Source organism: Bos grunniens, chromosome 11 (genome assembly GCF_055505025.1).
Source record: "Bos grunniens cultivar Pamir isolate PY7600 chromosome 11, Bosgru_T2T1.0, whole genome shotgun sequence".
Taxonomy (NCBI): Eukaryota; Metazoa; Chordata; class Mammalia; order Artiodactyla; family Bovidae; genus Bos; species Bos grunniens.
This window is the reverse complement of record NC_141175.1, coordinates 20449255-20467082: the sequence shown is the minus strand read 5'-3', so window position 1 is coordinate 20467082 and position 17828 is coordinate 20449255.

Below are 17828 nucleotides of genomic sequence, written 5' to 3'. Positions count from 1 at the left end.
CCATAGGCTGCCCGGGCCAGGTGTTGAATAGCTGGGGATTCTCTGAAGGGTCATAGAGTCAAGGTGAAGGGTGGCCTTCGGGTGTGGCCCAGTGGTGCTCTGCCTACCCTCACCCCTGCTGGGGCTCCCACCACAGCCCCAGAGCCATAGGATTCATCTTTATGGACCCTGCAGCGGCCTTTATAATATATACTGACCTATGCCTCAGTTCGCTCCTGTGTACAACAGAAATACGTACATTTGTGTACCAAAAATATACACTGGAATGACTTAGCAGCACTATTTGTATTAGCAAGAAGGGAAATGACCCAAATGCCCATCAAAAAATAGAACAGGAGAATGGAAGAATAAACAGAAGGACAATCAATCATACAACAGACTACTCTACAGAAATGGGAATGAGTAAACTGCAGCCCCATGCAACAGAACAGAGGAGTCTCATGAACCTATGTTGGTGAAAGAATCCAGACAGAGGAGATAAACATATAGATATATACTGTGTGATTCCATCTAAGTTTAAAAAACAGGTGAAACGAAGCTAATGCACTAGCAGCCAGGATCGTGGTTGCACCTGCACTTCAGAAAAAGAAAAGAAAAAGAAAAACAGCTCATGATTAAAGAACTTGAAGAATGTTCTAGAAGCCTGGGATTAAGAAAAGACAGAGACATAGGGCCAGCGTCTTCCCTGATAGCTCAGTTGGTAAAGAATCCGCCTGCAATGTAGAAGACCTGGGTTCGATCCCTGAGTTGGGAAGATCCCCTAAAGAAGGGAGAGGCTACCCACTCCAGTATTCTGGCCTGGAGAACTCCATGGATTCTACAGTCCATGGGGTGGCAAAGAGTCGGACACGACTGAGCGACTTTCACTTTCATAGGGCCAGGACAAGACACACACCATTATTTCCCCAGCAGAGGCACCAGCGATGGCAGTCACGGGAGATGGTTGAGAGCCCAGAGGCTCCCCTGGAGAGTCACCCTGTGCTCAAGCTCACCTTCCACAGGGTATGCCTATCTTGGCCCAAACTCCCCCAATCATCTCTCACCAGTTTCCACTTTGCTCCTTGGAATGTGTGTTCTTGAGGCCCTCAGACACCATATAAGTTGCTGAACTACTACGAGGTTGCCATGTTGAGAGGAAACCCAGACTCACCTGTGGGGGGACTACGAGGAGGGGCCTGAGAATCCCATGGACAGAGGAGCCTGGCGGGCTACAGTCCATGAGGTCACAAAGAGTTGGACATGACTGAACAACTAAGCACAGCATAGCACCTGGGAATTCAGAAAAGAGAGAGATGCCTGGTCTGCCCCAAAGGCCTTCAGCCCCTACGCATGTCTGACTGCGGCCGCATGAGTTACATGTAACCTTTTTGCTGGACTCTTTTCAAATTCCTAAATCACAGAAACCATGAGAGCTCATAAAATGATTCATGGTGTTTCAGACCACTATATTTTGGGGTGATTTCTTACAGAGCAATATATAACTGGAATACCTTGTTTGAGTGACTTGTGGAATGCTGGCAGAAACCCTAAGTCAGATGGCTTTGGGCAAAACAGAATGCTAGAGCGCAAGCCCTACAGGGGCTGGATCTCAAAGATGAAGGTCAGGGGTCAGAGCTGTGCCACTGTGGGGGTCACTGATGCTCCATAACTGCCTGCCAGGCTCTGTGGCCAGGTGAGCAGTAGCGTGCCTCAGGCTTGGGCCCGGCAAGTCCTCACTGGGCTGTAAGGACAGTAGCTGAGGGCTGAGGGCAGATGAAGGAAACCAGGAAGGCACCACTCACAGTCCTGTCTCACTGTAGAGGGAGGTTAATGGCCACCATCCAAGATGGATTCATGAAACCAGAGGAAGTCAGTGGACTCTACAGCCTCAGATAAGCTCAGGAGCTGATGGGGTTTTAATATTTCAGCAGCTTCTGGGTCACAGATGACATGGTGTTCCAGAGGTCTGCAAAGTCCAGGGCCATACCGAACATCACCCAGCTGTACATTTCGGAGGCACAGAAGATGCCCTGGGGAGCACTCCAGAGCTCCCCAACCTTCATGGGCGAGATGCCTAGGGGGTGACACAGGTCCAGCAAACCCAGCTGGGTCCTGGCCACACTCACCTGGGTCGGAGCAGAGGCTCAGGGGAGATTCCCAGTGGAGCTAAGAAACAGGACCTGGGTCAGCAGGGGTGATGGGAGTTGGGGATGGTGGTCTTAGCCCAGGACCTCCCCACAAGGCAGCAGGAGCTGGACTTGGGATAAGGGGATTTGGTCTTGGGACAAAACAGCATCTAGCAGCCACAGGGGAAGGTGAGGGGAGCAAGAGAGGTGGATCAAGTTCCTGGGGGCCAGACCTCTCACATTATGCCTGTTCAAACACTCGTGCTTCAAAACCAACAAAATTGACTTAAGAAGGAAAAAAAAAAAAAAAAAAACCTCTTAATGTAGCACAGAGAGGAGGAGAATAGGACTCTACGCAATGAAGTTGGACAGGCCCCCAGGGCATTGCAGAAGGAGCCGTGGAAGATTCCCAGTGTCCTGCTTCACTCTCCGCTCACTGCAGGCCTGACACCACCAGAGGGCAGGGGTGGGGATGGAGGCACCACGCTTTGGGGTCAGGCAGGCCTGGGCACGAATCTGGACTCCCTTGTCCTTTAATGCTGTTAAGCTTGCCAGAGTTACTCTCTGGGTCCTGTTTTCTCAGTTGTTAATTGTTGAGGGTGGGGGGTGGGAGTAGGGTAGGGTAAGGGGTGGTAAACCTCTCCCCCCTAAGAATTATGAGAACTGAATGGCCCCAATTGGGTGGGCGGCAGCCCTAGCCCCTGGCATGGGGAAGGGGGTATCATAGCTCAGTGGGCATCCACTTGGGAAATTCAAAGCTAAGGGAAATTACCTCTTAATTCAGACCATAATCTGGATTTCAGACACAATGTGTGGTCGTCATCATCTGTGTTCTTCCCTCTTTGCTGAGTCAGACAGAGCCAAGGCCCGACTTACCACGTGACTCTTATGCCCTGATCCCCTCCTCACCTGGCCTGGGGTCAGAGCTCACCAGGACCGGGACCCTTGATCTCTCCCGCAGCCTGTGATGGTGATGATGGTGATGCACCACCTGTCTCCCCAATGGCATCTGGAGAGATCCGAGGGCAGATGTGGGCACAGAGCTGGGCACAGGGAATGCACAGAAGTGTTCACAGGACAGAGGGGAGTGAAAGGAAGGAGGAAGGATGGAGTGGAGGGGGCCTCCATCGTGGCTGCTTTGTTTCCCTGCTGGCTTCTGGTGACAACCCCTCAGCCTTCCCTCCCTCCAGCCCCCACTGCCACCAGGATGCTGTTAGCTGGTGTCCAAAGCCCTGAGAGGCTGTGCCTGGCCCCAGGTTTTTTTTTGGCCATACCACACAGCAGGTGAGATCCTAACCACTGGTGGTGGCTGTTGCTCAATCGTTCAGACTCTTTGCAACCCCATGGTCTGCAGCACGCCAGGCTTCCCTGTCCTTCACCATCTCCCAGAGTTTGCTCAAAAACTCATGTCCATTGAGTCAGTGATGCCATCCAACCATCTCATCCTCTGTTGTCCCCTTCTCCTCCCACCTTCAATCTTTCCTAGCATCAGGGTCTTTTCCAGTGAGTCAGTTCTTCACATCAGGTGGCCAAAGTATTGGAACTTCAGCTTCAGCAGCAGTCCTTCCAGTGGATATTCAGGACTGATTTCCTTTAGGATGGACTGGCTTGACCTCCTTGCTATCCAAGGGACTCTCAAGATCTCCCCCAACACACAGTTCAAAAGCATCAATTCTTTGGCGCTCAGCCTCCTTTATGGTCCAACTCTCACATCCGTACATGACTGTTGAAAACCATAGTTTGGTTCTAAAGATTAAAGTTTGGTTCCAGCAAGATGGATCCAAAACTCTTCTGCTTCAGATATCTCCCAGTGATACATAGCAAAAGTTAAATGGCTGCTGACTTCCTGAGAAGTGGGGTTCTCAGTGGGGTCCCAGCCTCTGGTTTTCAGCAGCAAGACAAGGACAATGACAAGTACCTGCAGCCTAGATGTTGAGCATGAACATACCTGATGAATCTAAGGGGCTCAGAGTGGTACCTGACACAGGGGAATGTTCAAGACACAGAGCTGAACCCATTCCTTCCCTCCTGCTGGGCCAAGGTCACCTATCCCACAGTCCCCCGAGTGGGCTTCCAGCCTCCTTGGTACATCATATGCGGTAACCAGCCTGTGAGGTCAGCCTTCAAGGGCCTTTTATTTCCCTGCGGGCACTTGTGATGGCTACAAGAAGGGCTGGCAAAGCCTTCTCTACCAGCAAGTCCTCCCCAGGGCATGTCAGAGCAAGGCCACCTTTATTAAATGCTTCTCCACTCAATTAGGGTTTTCTATGAAGCAGAACATTTTATTAAAAGACCTGAAGATAAATTATTACCAACCACTAATGATTATATTTAAAAAGAGCAATACATAATTTAGAGCAAGGTTTAAAGAAGTTAAAATACCTAGAGTATTTTTAGTTGAAGCACTTTTGGTTGCTAGCTACAGGAACCAGCTCCATCTAGTTAAAGCAGAAGAGGGAATTTATTGGCTCTGGAAGTGTCAGGAGCGGGAGGGCCTTGGATTCAGACCTTGGCTGGATCGGGGGTCTCAAGAGAAGGGCATCTGTAGGTTGGTCTTTGTCAGCTGCCCCCCTTGGCAGTTGCTTCCATTCTCTGTGATGGCAAAGGTGACTGCTGGCATCGCCAGCCCTTTATTAATCCCCTCAGTGACCCCAGGGGAGGGACAGGCCTTGGCCCCACCAGTCCCGCCTTGGGTCCCTGCCACCCTGACCTAGGAAGTAGAGGCTCTAGTTGAACAGACCCAGTTCCATGCCCACCTCTGGAGCACATCGGACCTGGGAGCGTGGGTCCATTCCAAACAGAATATAAGAACTATGAGTGGTGAGGGACAGGTCCCCAGAAGACAGAGGGGGTTCCAGTACTGTCAAGCAGGAGGCTTTTAGCAACTCTTCCCCCTCCCCATCCCAACCCTGGATCAGTCTCAGGCATGAGTCAACACAACAGCTTAGTCATCCTCAATCCAGGTCCTGGAAGTCGAGGGAACTTGTGAAACCCTTCCAGCTCACCCTGGTCTGTGCAAACAAGGTGGTAAGCTCTGCTGACCCCAGCCCTCGAGGACGGTGCAGGACCGGCTGCTGGCTACCCTCGGCCAGAGTAAGCTTGTCAACACGCTCCATCTAGCATCCTCCCCAAGAGCCCAAATCAGCGCCCCCAGCACTGGCTTTGATGGGCCCCCTCTGTGACACCAGCTTCTATCAGAAACTCGCTTGATTGTGTCTCACTCGTTTTCACCCTGGTGGAGCCAATGAAAATTGACCCACCACTGTTGTAATCCCTGGCCCTGAGCCCCTTGTCCTGAGCAAGATGACTTACAGCCCCGGGATCTGTCCTGCGACGGCGTGGGGGTAGTCACCCATCCAACCCGACCTTCCTTCTACTCAGGGCCCTTCAGTTTGTGCCTCCGTCCCATCCCGTCCACCGCACCTCTAATCCCCTCATCATGCGTGGGTCACACCATTTTGTGGCAAACAGGACCAAGCCACCAAACCTCATTGCAGTGAATGAAGGGAGCTCTGTCCTCGAGTCAGTCATGTAACAGTGGTACTGTTATTGTTTAGTCGATAAGTCGTCTCCAGCTCTTTGCAAACCCAGGGACTGCAGCCCCCCTGGCTCCTCTGTCCATGGGATTCTCCAGGCAAGAATACTGGAGTGGGTAGCCATTTCCTTCTCCAGGGGATCTTCCCAACCCAGGGATTGAACCTGCATCTCCTGCTTTAGAATTGGATTCTTTACCACCGAGCCACCTGGGAAGACTCCATGGATCATGGCTTGTACTGGTGACCTACTGGGTGACACATTTCTTGACTCTCTCTGAACCTCACCTGGAAAACCAGGGCAGTCCTTGAACCCCCGTGTGGCTGTGAAGATGAAACTCGGTTATCAATTGGGAACATGCAGCATAAACTGTAAAGGACTATACCCCTGAAAGAGGTCATTGCCACGCTCACCATCATCACCCTGATGAAGCCCCTCCTCAGAGGGAGGCCACAGGTGACAGCCAGCTTCTAACCTAACAGCTGAGCAGGTGTCTTGGGAGACAAACCCCAGGACGAGCCCCGGTTCACCCGGCACTGATGACTAAATTCCTGCAGGAAAAAGAGGCCGAAGCGGTGACCCCTGGAATGGGACCCACACAAGCCAGCCCACAGCTGTTCTCGAGTTCAAGAAAATAAGTGCTTCAGGGCACCTCACAGCAAGAGCAGAACACAGTCATTACTGGAAATGACAGACGCCGGCTGATTGAGTGAATTTTTCTCAGCCAAACCCGAAATTACTTGCGCTATTGATGGAGGCTAATAGGAAAGGCAAAAATCCCCTGCAGGGAGCCTGCTGTGTCCCCAGAGGCAGGCAGGGCCCGCTGACTCCCCTGCCTGGTACATCCTTCCCTGCACTGTCTGCTGGGGTTGGGGGGTGCCTAACGTGGGCCAAGACCCGGGTCTCAGAGGCAGCAGATGTTTGATAAGCTGCCGTCAAGGCTTGCTGAGATTATTAACGAATTGATCCGTCCTCACTACTGATATCTGTTACTGGGACCTGTTTCCCCACCCCCACCCTCCATATGCCTTTCGGAGAGGGGGAATGGGTTATGGCCTGGTTGCTGCGTTTCCATAGCAGGTTTGTGCTCCCAGACCCTCACTCGAGTACTGTGGCATTTTGTTTTTACTGTGGTAGGATATATCTAACGTGAAGTTGCCCATTTCAATCATTTTTAAGTGCACATTTCAGTGGCATTAAGTGCATTCACATTGCTGTATGATCACCACTGTCTATTTCCAGAGCTCTATCTTCCCAAATGGAAGTCTGTGCAATAAACGATTCTGCCTGCCAGTGCGGGAGAACCAGATCCCCTGAAGAAGGAATGGCTTTCCCACTCCAGTATTCTTGCCTGGAGAATTCCATGGACAGAGGAGCCTGGTGGGCTACAGTCTATGGGGTCATAAAGAGTCGGACCCAGCTGAGGGACTAACACTTTCAGAGGAGTCATCTTCATGGAGACAGGAAGTGGAAGGGTGTTTGCCCAGGGCTGGAGTGAAGTAAAGTAATGCTCAAAATTCTCCAAGCCAGGCTTAAGCAATATGTGAACTGTGAACTTCCTGATGTTCAAGCTGGTTTTAGAAAAGGCAGAGGAACCAGAGATCAAATTGCCAACATCCGCTGGATCATGGAAAAAGCAAGAGAGTTCCAGAAAAACATCTATTTCTGCTTTATTGACTATGCCAAAGCCTTTGACTGTGTGGATCACAATAAACTATGGAAAATTCTGAAAGAGATGGGAATACCAGACCACTTGACCTGCCTCTTGAGAAACCTGTATGCAGGTAGGAAGCAACAGTTAGAACTGGATATGGAACAACTGACTGGTTCCAAATAGGAAAAGGAGCATGTCAAGGCTGTATATTGTCACCCTGCTTATTTAACTTCTATGCAGAGTACATCATGAGAAATGCTGGACTGGAAGAAACACAAGCTGGAATCAAGATTGCCGGGAGAAATATCAATAACCTCAGATATGCAGATGACACCACCCTTACGACCCTTCACTCCAGCCCTGGGCAAACACCCTTCCACTTCCTGTCTCCATGAAGATGACTCCTCTGAAAGTGTTAGTCCCTCAGCTGGGTCCGACTCTTTATGACCCCATAGACTGTAGCCCACCAGGCTCCTCTGTCCATGGAATTCTCCAGGCAAGAATACTGGAGTGGGAAAGCCATTCCCTTCTTCAGGGGATCTGGTTCTCCCACATTGGCAGGCAGCTGAGCCACCAAAGAATCAGAAGGAGCCCCTAGAAGTAGAATCATGCAGTACTTGTGTTCTGGCTTATTTCACTTAGCATAAACCTTGAGGAAGGTTTATTCAACTTGTAGCACACATCGGGATTTTCTTCCTTTTTCTGGCTGAATAATATTCCACGTGTATGCCACATATTGTTTATCCCTTTATCCACTGATGGACACTGGGCTTGCTTCTACCTTTTTTTTTTTTAATTTATTTGTTTTTAATTGGAGGATGATTGCTCTACATTATGGTGTTGGTTTCTGCCATTTATCAACATGACACTTCTACCTTTTGACTATTGTGAATGATGCTGCTACAGACATGGGTGTACCAGTAACCCTCTGAGTCCCAGCTTTCCATTCTCTATGGTATTATTCAGAAGTGGAATTGCTGGAGCCTTTGCTCAGTCTATACTGAATGTTTTGAGAACCCACCATACCGTTTTCCACAGCAGCTGCACGAGACCATGCTCCCATCAGCACAGGCTTCCAGTTTCTCAACATCCTGGCTAACACTCGAGCTCCCTTTTTTGACGAAAGCTACCCTAGAGGGCGTGAGGTGGTGTTTCACTCTTTTAAGACCTGCCAACATGCCTTTCTCCTGTTGGGCCACAAGCCCAGGGGCAAGACCCCTGCAAAACCGGCAGGGTGCCAGCTTTGGGGTGGCAGTCTGTGGCGGTGTCACCACCATAGACTGCCACCCAGGGTTGAGTCCAACCCCACCGCCTCCATTATCCCCTCCCCGCCAGCCCCCCTCCCACTCCAGACGCTGGCTTCCTTGCCCAGCACGTCCAGAGGAGCAGCCTGGCATCCTCCCGGCTCACACAAGCCACAATTTGCTCTTCAAATCGCCAAACTGTTTACCAACAGCAGACTTCTCCTTCGCACTCAGCTGATCTGCAAAACCGGTAATTAACCCAAGCCCAGCCGCCTCATGCTGATGTGAACAATGGCTCAACAGGAAAACCCGCAGAAACGGCTCAAAGGCCCAGCCTCTCTCTGCCACTGAAGCCCACGTCTGACACAGCCTGACCTCAGTCCTGCCACAGGCAGCGGGGAAGGCCGCGTTCAAGATTCATCAGGGAGGGCTTGACTCCTTCCAGCGAGGCTGGGGGTTCCCTCTGAAGGAAGAGGCAGCTCATCAAATGATGCCAAGTCCATTCAAGGACTGGAAGGAGGCCCTCCTGAGGCTGGCGGCCTGAGGACAAGGCCTGTAAGTGTTCGGCTAGCAGGAGGCAACAGAGGGCATAGCCAGAGTTCCAGCCAGCCAGACTGGGACAGGGTCCCATGCCCACCACTGTCCAGCTGTGTGACCTTGAATGAGTCACTTAGCCTCTCAGAGCTCCAGCTTCCTCACCTGTGACACAGAAACAGTAAGAACACCATGCTCCTAGGGCTTTGTGATGTCTCAACAGAGACCAGTCGTGTCCGACTCTTTGCAACCCCATGTACTGTAGCTTCCAGGCTCCTCTGTCCATGGGGATTCTCCAGCTCATGCCCTTCTCCAGGATCTCCAGGATCTTTTCTACCCATGGATCGAACCCATATCTCCTGCATCGCAGGCAGATTCCTTACCACCTGAGCCATCAGGGAAGCTCAAGAATACTGGAGTAGATTGCCATGCCCTCCTCCAGGGAAAGTGGAAGTCACTCAGTCATGTCCGACTCTCTGCGACCCCATGGACTGCACAGTCCATGGAATTCTCCAGGCCAGAATACCGGAGTGGGTAGCCTATCCCTTTTCCAGGGGATCTTCCCAACCCAGGGATCGGACCCACATCTCCTGCATTGTAGGCGGATTCTTTACCATCTGAGCCACCTGGAAGATCATCCACAAAAAGCTTCTGTGGGAGCTGACATGAGCCTCATTCCAGAGACAGAAGGAGATGGGCTTGAACCCCAACTCTGCCTCTGGCTTCCCTTGGGATGCTGGGTCCTAACGTCTCTGTGCCTTGCTTTCCTCCCCTGGAAACAGGAACACAGTGCCCATTTCACTGCACTTTGGCACATGTTACAGGAGATGGTGTGTATGGAGGCCAAGCATGATGGCCGTGGAGCCCTCCTGAAGTGTCATAAACAGTGGGTGGTCCTGGGAGATGCCTCAGCCCCCAACACACTTTCAGAGGAGGGATCCGCGCTCAGCAATGCTCACCTCTAATCAGGTGCACCCGGGTGACGTCAGGCGGATGTCCAAGGCCCCGCCCAGTGCCTGGGCTCCTCAGCATTGACAGTCCTGCCATGCACTGTGAGGCCCAGGTCCTCAGAGAAGCACAGCTGAAGGAGAAGCTGCCTGGGGCAGGCAGGAGGGGCTGGGGTCTCGAAAGGAGGGGATAGCATGGCAGGCACAGGCCACAGGGCCAGAACCCCCCTTCCCATCAGGACAGCCTTCTCCTGCATTGTCGGGTCCTGTCCCTAAACCCTGTCTAGGGGTGACAGGCAGCTTGGCCAGAGCCTTGCGGGCCGGGCACTCCAGGATGGGAAGCCTGCTCTAGAAGAACCAGACTGACTTGAGTGACCAGCTTACAACCTAGGGGGACCCAGGCTGACTTGTTAGGCCCTGAGGCACAGGGCATGTGAACGTAAGATACGGCCCCTACGTGCAAGCTCCCAGTCTAACAGGTGAGGCGGAGCCAGACTTACAGGGACAGGGGAGCAGGAACAGAGGGGACAGAGAGGCCCGGCCGCAGTCTAGAGCCCCAAGGAGCTTCCTCGAAGAGGACATGGAGGCAAAAGCAAATTAAAAGAGGTGCTGGAGGGTGAGGGCATTTCACAGGCTGGTCAGGCATTTGGTGAGCTTTCCTCAAACCGGTCAGTGTCCAGCCAAGGCCCAGAGTGGCTCAGAGACTGCTGGGCCTTCACCCTGGCTCCCGGATTGCCAGGTGGAGCCTGTGGGTGTGTAAGGGACCTAGGATCCCAGGGGAGGCCATCCCAGTGCAGTGGGGCTGGAAGTTGAGGGGACCGGCATCGAGTGGAGTGAAGGTCAAACCTCCCCAGAGAGTCGCCTCATGACCCTGGGCCCCGGGGTGTAACTGGGCAGTCACAGGTCAGATGAGTGGCTGCAGCTGGACTATTTCTCAGCATTACGGGGCTCAGAGCAGAGCACGCTTATGTACTCTTGTTCCCAGCTGCCATGGAGACGTGAGCAGAGGGATGCTCTTTTTTCCTGCAGAATCTTGTTGCCATTCATTTGTCTGCTGTGTAGGGATGTGCAGGCTCACAGGCCTGGGGGATTCCAGGACTTCCCTTTCATCTGCATTTCCATCCCTTGCAGGGCTCCCGGCAGGCAGTGCCACCATGCCCCCACCCACCCACAGTGCAACCCCATGCCCAAGGGTCCAGCTTCAAAGAAGGGTGAGCAGGAGAAGAAGGGGGTGTTCTCTCCAGGAGACAGGGCCTCAGAACACGGCCATGATTCACCACGCCTGAACACGAGCCACCATAAATAATGGAACACATTCGGACATGGTGATTCAGTGCGTCAAAATATAGAAAGGCCATTTAGTATTGGTGACAAAATTAGATGAAAGGCTTCACTCCTTCAGATGAAGAAGCAGGCGGAGCGGTGCTGAGAAAGAACAGGGCATCACCTCCACATACTCTGAATGGAAACGTGAATGTCCCCTCTGGCCGGACAGGATGACCAGCCCAATCTGCTCTGGTGTCACCTGGGGTAGTAGACAGGTATGCACCCAGGAATTCTCCCGTGATGGAAACGCATGTTAGGAGAACCGCTGTTTCTCCATGAAATAAAAAGTTAAGAGCTGGAATGTTTTACAATAACCAAGACCATTGACAGATGAATAGATAAAGAAGATGTGGTACCTATATACAATGGAATACTACTCAGCCATGAAAAAGACCAGCACCATGGACAGAGCTAGCGATTATCGTAGTACTAAGTGAAGTTAGGCCAGAAAGAGAAAAATACCATACAATACCACTTAAAGGTGGAATCTAAAACATGACACAAATGAAAAATGAACCTATCTCTTAAACAGAAGCAGAATCACAGACATAGAGAATATACTGGTGGTTGCCAAAGGGGAGGGGTTTGGGAGAAGGATAGAGTGGATGGTTGGGGTTAGCAGATGTACGTTTTTGTATATAGAACGGATGAACAACAAGGTCCTACTATATAACCCACAGAAATATATTCAATATCTATGATAAACCATAATGGAAAAATATTTTTACAAGAGTGTGTGTGTGCGTGTATGTATGGATATATATATTTTTTTCCCCTGGTGGTGCTAGTGGTAAAGAACTTGCCTGTCAGTGCAGGAGACATAAGAGATGCAGGTTCAACCCCTAGGTCAGGAAGATCCCCTGGAGGAGGAAATGGGAACCCACTCTAGTATTGTTGTCTGGAAAATTCCACGGACAGAGGCGCCTGGTGGGCTACAGACCACGGGGTCGCAAAGAGTTGGACATGACTGAGTGACTGAACAACAATAGTAAGTATATTGAGACACCCATATGTCACAGGACACATTTGGAAGTGCTCATATATGGATAAGAAAATTTATGTCTTTGTATTGGCTGTTTATTTCTTCCCCAGAGAAGCAGTGTTTCCCAGTGACACTGGAGGGAGGCATCAAGGTCTTACAACCTTCCTCTGACAGATGAGGAAACTAAAGCCCAAAGAAAAGAAGATGTTATCCCAGGCTGCTCAGAAAAAGATGACATCTTAGAGAAAGTAGCAAAGGTTTCAACTGCACCTCCGTACTGCAGAAGTACTGCAACATTTATCATCCAGTGCGAATTGCTCCCCGGCTCAGAGAACTGAGTGGAAATGTCCCGTCGGCCAGTCTGTGGGCCTCTGTCTGCTGGTCTCCTCCTTTTCTCATGTGGTCCCTCATCTCTGGCCTTGTGGCGTCACTGGGTGGGGGCGTCATTATTCCGGTGCATCGAGAGGGCCCTGGCCTGTTCCCACATAGCAGGGGCTCTCCTCCCCCTTGGGGCTCAGTTGGGAAGAGCATCTTCCAGCCAAGAGGAACTTCGTCTTCCTGGGCCTGCAGTGAAGAGGCCACACAGGAGCCAGCCCTGCCCTGGGGATTCTGGGTTGGCCCCCACACATGAGCAAAGTCTAAGAGGTTTCTGTGTTGGGTGCTAAGAACTTGAAGCTCAAGCCGTTTGGCCTGGCGAGAGGCAGAGAGCCGTGGAGACCCCTTTAGAAGCCTGCCCTGGACTCGGACACCGCCTTCTGCCACAGTAGCCAAAGGCGTTCTCTGGGCCAACGTGGGAGAAGCCAGGACGGCCCAGCCAAAACACCTGCATTTAGAGGCACAGTCCCTCCCTACGGTGCTACACTCATGGCCATAATTCCTCAAGGGAGGTGCTGCCTCCCTTTTCTATCCCTCCTTTGGGGGGCCCACCTTCTAAGAAAAAGGACTGAGTGCCTTGCACTGCCTCCAGGCCAGTCACCAGCCTGGGGTCCCTCACCACTGCCCCGGGACCCTGACCATCAGGGACCCTCCCACTTCTGGCCTCTGCCAGGCATGTAGGGCTGAAGGGACTGCCCGCTCAGGATCTGGGCCCCCCCACCGACCCACTTCCAGACCACCCACCCTGAGACACCCAAGCCTGGGGACTCCCTGCCCAGACAGGGCTATGCAGGAATGATGGGAGCAGAGCTTGGCTGCGCTGGTTGGGGGTCCACTTGTGTTTCTGCAGGGAAGGGGGGATGGGGGAAGAGGGCAGGAGGGCTCTTGGTGTGGGGTGGACCTGGGTGATTTTCAAAAGTGAGACATGGAATTCGAGTCACTTCAATTCTGTCATTCACGCGACCACTTGGAGTTTTAGCTTGTGTATAAAATTTAAAAGAGTTTGACAGAGCATAAACTGCAAATGTAATCTTGTTTGGAAAAGTATAAAATTTAGTTCAGCTCAGTGAATCTTCACAAAATGAGCAGACTTTAGAACCACTCACCAGATCAAGAAATAAAACCTTGCCAGAATCCCCAGAACTCCCTTAGTACCCCTTTCCAAGGGCAATCGCTATCTTGGGTGCTAAGATGACAGATCCGCATTGCCCATTTTTGCACTTAAATGCAGTCATCCACACGGCTGCACGTGGACGCAGTTCGCTGGTTCTCATTCTGTGCAGAATTCCATCATATAAATACTCTGCAACTTACCGTTCTGTTGGTGAACATTGGATCACTTCCAGTCCTGGGCTATTGTGAATATTGCTGCCGTGAGCACCCTTGCACACGTGTTTTGGTGAACTTGGGTACGCACAGTTGTTGAATGTGTAACCAGGAGTCTTCTTGCTGTATCAAAGAGGGTATTTATACCCGCTTGATTTATGCTGCCAGAAAACACCCACCAGCAATATAAGTGCTGCAACTGGTTCACATCATTTCCGCTGGAGAAGGGATAGACTACCCACTCTGGTGTTCTTGGGCTTCCCTGGTGGCTCAGCTGGTAAAGAATCTGCCTGGAGTGCGGGAGACCTGGGTTCGATCCCTGGGATGGGAAGATCCCCTGGAGAAGGGAATGGCTACCCACTCCAGTATTCTTGCCTGGAGTATTCCATGGACTATATGTCCATGGGGTCTCAAAGAGTCGGACACGACTGAGCAACTTTAACTTCACTTCATTATTGCCCTTGGAATGGTCGACTTTCTGACTTCAGCCATTCTTGTGGGTGTGTAGCAGTATCTCATTGTCATCTTAGTTTCTATTTCCCTGTGACTAGTAAGTAAAGCTGAGTGCTCTCGTAGGTTTATTACCCATGTGTATATGCTCTTCTGTAAAGTCTCTGTTCAAGGTTTTCTATTGGGTCATCTGTCTTATTTATTTGAAGGAGTCGTATATTCAGAATTCAAGTCTCACTTTTGGCAAATTTCTTCTCCCATTCTGTTGTTTGCTTTGTGTCTTTTTTTGAACAGATGTTCTTAAGTTTAATGCAGTACAGTATATCACTGTTTCTTTTATGGATAATGCTTTTTGTGTCTTAAGATATTTGCCTGCCCCAAGATCATGAAGATATTCTTCTATATTCCTTTTTAGAAAATTTTTGTTTTGCTTTGAAAAAATGTGTCTACAATCCATCTGGAATTGGCATCTGTGTATGGCACAAAGTAGTGATCACAGTCACTTTTTTTCTGATTGGGTACCTAATAATCCCCAACACCTTTACTGAAAAGGTCACCCTTGCCCTCACCGAGTTCGACTTCACCTTTGCGAAAAATCAAGTAGACCCAGTGTGTGCCAGTCTGTGTCTGAATTCTCTGTTCTGCCCCATTGATCTATGTGTCTATCCTTGGCAATTACCGAGCTGTCTTAAATGCTGTAGCATCATAATAAATCTTGGAGTCTGGTAGTCCTAATCCTCTGTTTTGTTATTGCTCTTTAAGACCGTTTAGTTTTTCTTGGTCCATTGCATCCCCATGCAAATTTTAGAATCAACGCACACACACGCAAACAACCTCTTGAGCTCTGTATTCTAGATCTATTCGTGTTTCTCTGAACCGCTGTACAGTATACACATCAATCAGAGGCCAGTCGGGAAACAGAAACCTCACTAAATATTTCAAGCGAAGAGGAATTTAATTCAAGAAGCTCATGACAAAGGTGTGAGAAGGGGTAACCCAGAGACGGGGAGAGGGGTGTGACCTAGGGACCAGGGAGCTGCTACCACTTCCAGGCTGGAGGTGCAGAGTGGGCACTAAGCAGAGATGAGGAAGCATCAACGCCAGTTTGGGGCCATGCCCGAGCTCGCCCCGATCTTGCTGGACCTGGGCCACTGCTGCCCCAGAGCCTCCAGCATGAGCAGATGGACTCATATCTTTGCCCACTGCTACTGTTGCCTGTGTCTCTGTGAAATCTGCTGAAATTCTGCCCTCAGTCCCTGAGAAGATGACTCTATTTGGAGACAGGGTCATCACAGACGTGATTAGTTAGGCTGAAGTCGTATTGGAGTCGGGTGGATGCTACTCCAACAGGACCAGGCTCCTTACAAAAAGGAGAAAATCAGACACAGACATACACACTGCACGAGCATCATGTGAAGATGAAGGCCAAGATCCCGGTGATGCTTCTACAGGTCAAAGAAGCCAGCAAACCTCCAGTTGCCAGGGGGAGCCCCGGAGCAGATTCTCCCTCCTGATCCCCAGAAGGTACCAGCCCTCCCTGGACTTCCGGCCTGCAGAGCTGAGAGACAGTAAATGTTGCATCAGCCACCCCATCTGTGGTGCTCTATTACAACAGTCCCAGCTAACTAACACACCCACCCTCCTTGTCAGAACCCGCATGCCCAGGGAGCTTGGGACATGTGGTTGACAGGCTTCCAGCCTGGCTGCACAGAAAAGGAAGGAGATCAAGAACAACAGACAAATATCCAGCCCCACGTGCATCACCAGGGGTGGCCCGTCCACGACCTGCCATGGACACCAGGTGGCCACCAACAGGACTGCGATGGACGCCCCCCGACGGGAGCCTCTCTGTATGAACTTGGGGATTTACGACAAGACACAGAATTTCTGCAGTGCTGCCTCTCCAAGGCTGCCTTCAGGTTGCTGCTGGCCTGGCCCCTGCTTCTCCCTCACCTCATCTGCTCCTCCTCTCAGCTTCAGCCACACTCACCCTCTATCCCTGTCTCAGGGCCTTTGCACTTGCTGTCCCTTCTGTTGGAAGCCTGTTTCCCCACATTTTCTTTCTTTTTTTTTTTATAATATTTATTTATTTGGCTGCATCGGGTCTTAGTTGTGGCACATCGCTGCATCATGGGGGAGGTTTTCATTCAGCGCATCGACTCTCTAGTTGTGGTACATGGGTTAGTCCCCCTGAGTCATGTGAAATCCTAGTTCCCTGACCAGGAATCGAACCCATGTCCTCTGAATTGCAATGCAGATTCTTACCCACTGGACCACCAGGGAAGTCCCTCCTCCACATTTTCAACTAAAGGGCCCACCTCACTATGCATCTAAAACACCCATGCCCCCACATCCCTCCTTGCTCACACCTCTTACCCCCGTTTGCTTTCTTCATTTCAATGTCCAAAAGGATAATAGATTTACTTACTGGCTCTAGGATAAACATGGCAGAATCTCATCTGACGGGTTTGTTACTGTGCCCCCAGAGCCCAGAAAAGGGCCTGGAACATAGAGCAAGTGCTCAACAAGTGTTTGTTGAATGAATAAACACTTTGACTTTCCCAAACCATGAAACAGAGCTGATTCACCCAGGCATGGACTGAAAGAGAAAGCCAACTCAGAGCAAGCCTGGCCTTGGGGGTCACCAGCTGCCCCAGAGCTTACCAGCTTTCCCTAGGTCTCTGATCTCCTGCCCACAGCAGCTCTGCCCATATCCTCTGCCCTTACTCCCAGTGGGAGGACAGAGGGGAAGGGGGCAAGACCAGAGCTGGGGAGACCAGGATGGCAACCAGGCAGGAGAGGAGACAGGGCTGAGCTGGGAGGATACAGTGGGAGGGAAAGGAGGTCCTGGGCTGGAGCATGTCAGGGGGCTTAAATAAAACAGCATGAAGGATGATGTTTGGGTTTCTAGCTTGGCGCTAGATGGCTAGATGCTAAGATGGGGACCCAGCAGGAAGAGCAGTTGACTGGGCATGAACTGAGTTTAGGGGTCTGGGGAGCACTGCGGCGGGGTGTTGGAAATATAGCTCTGCAGCTCCAAAGACATTCAAATTGCAGGTGAATCTATGAAAACCTTTATAAAAATATTTTTGTTTCACCAGAATTAAATCTTAAAGCGGCTCATGGAACAAAGAATCAACCACCCTTTACACATCTTAAATTAACAAAGATAAGTACTGCATAATTACCTTCCATTTCAGAATCCCAGTCCCCAAGAGGGTCAGTGAGAGTCTTGCGAAAAGAATTAGGCTTTGTTGCAAGTAACATGTGTACAGGAAGCATCTTTTTTGTGTGTCTGTTCTTCTACCCAAATGTTCAATGCCTTAATGATTTTATGACTCAGAATTGTTT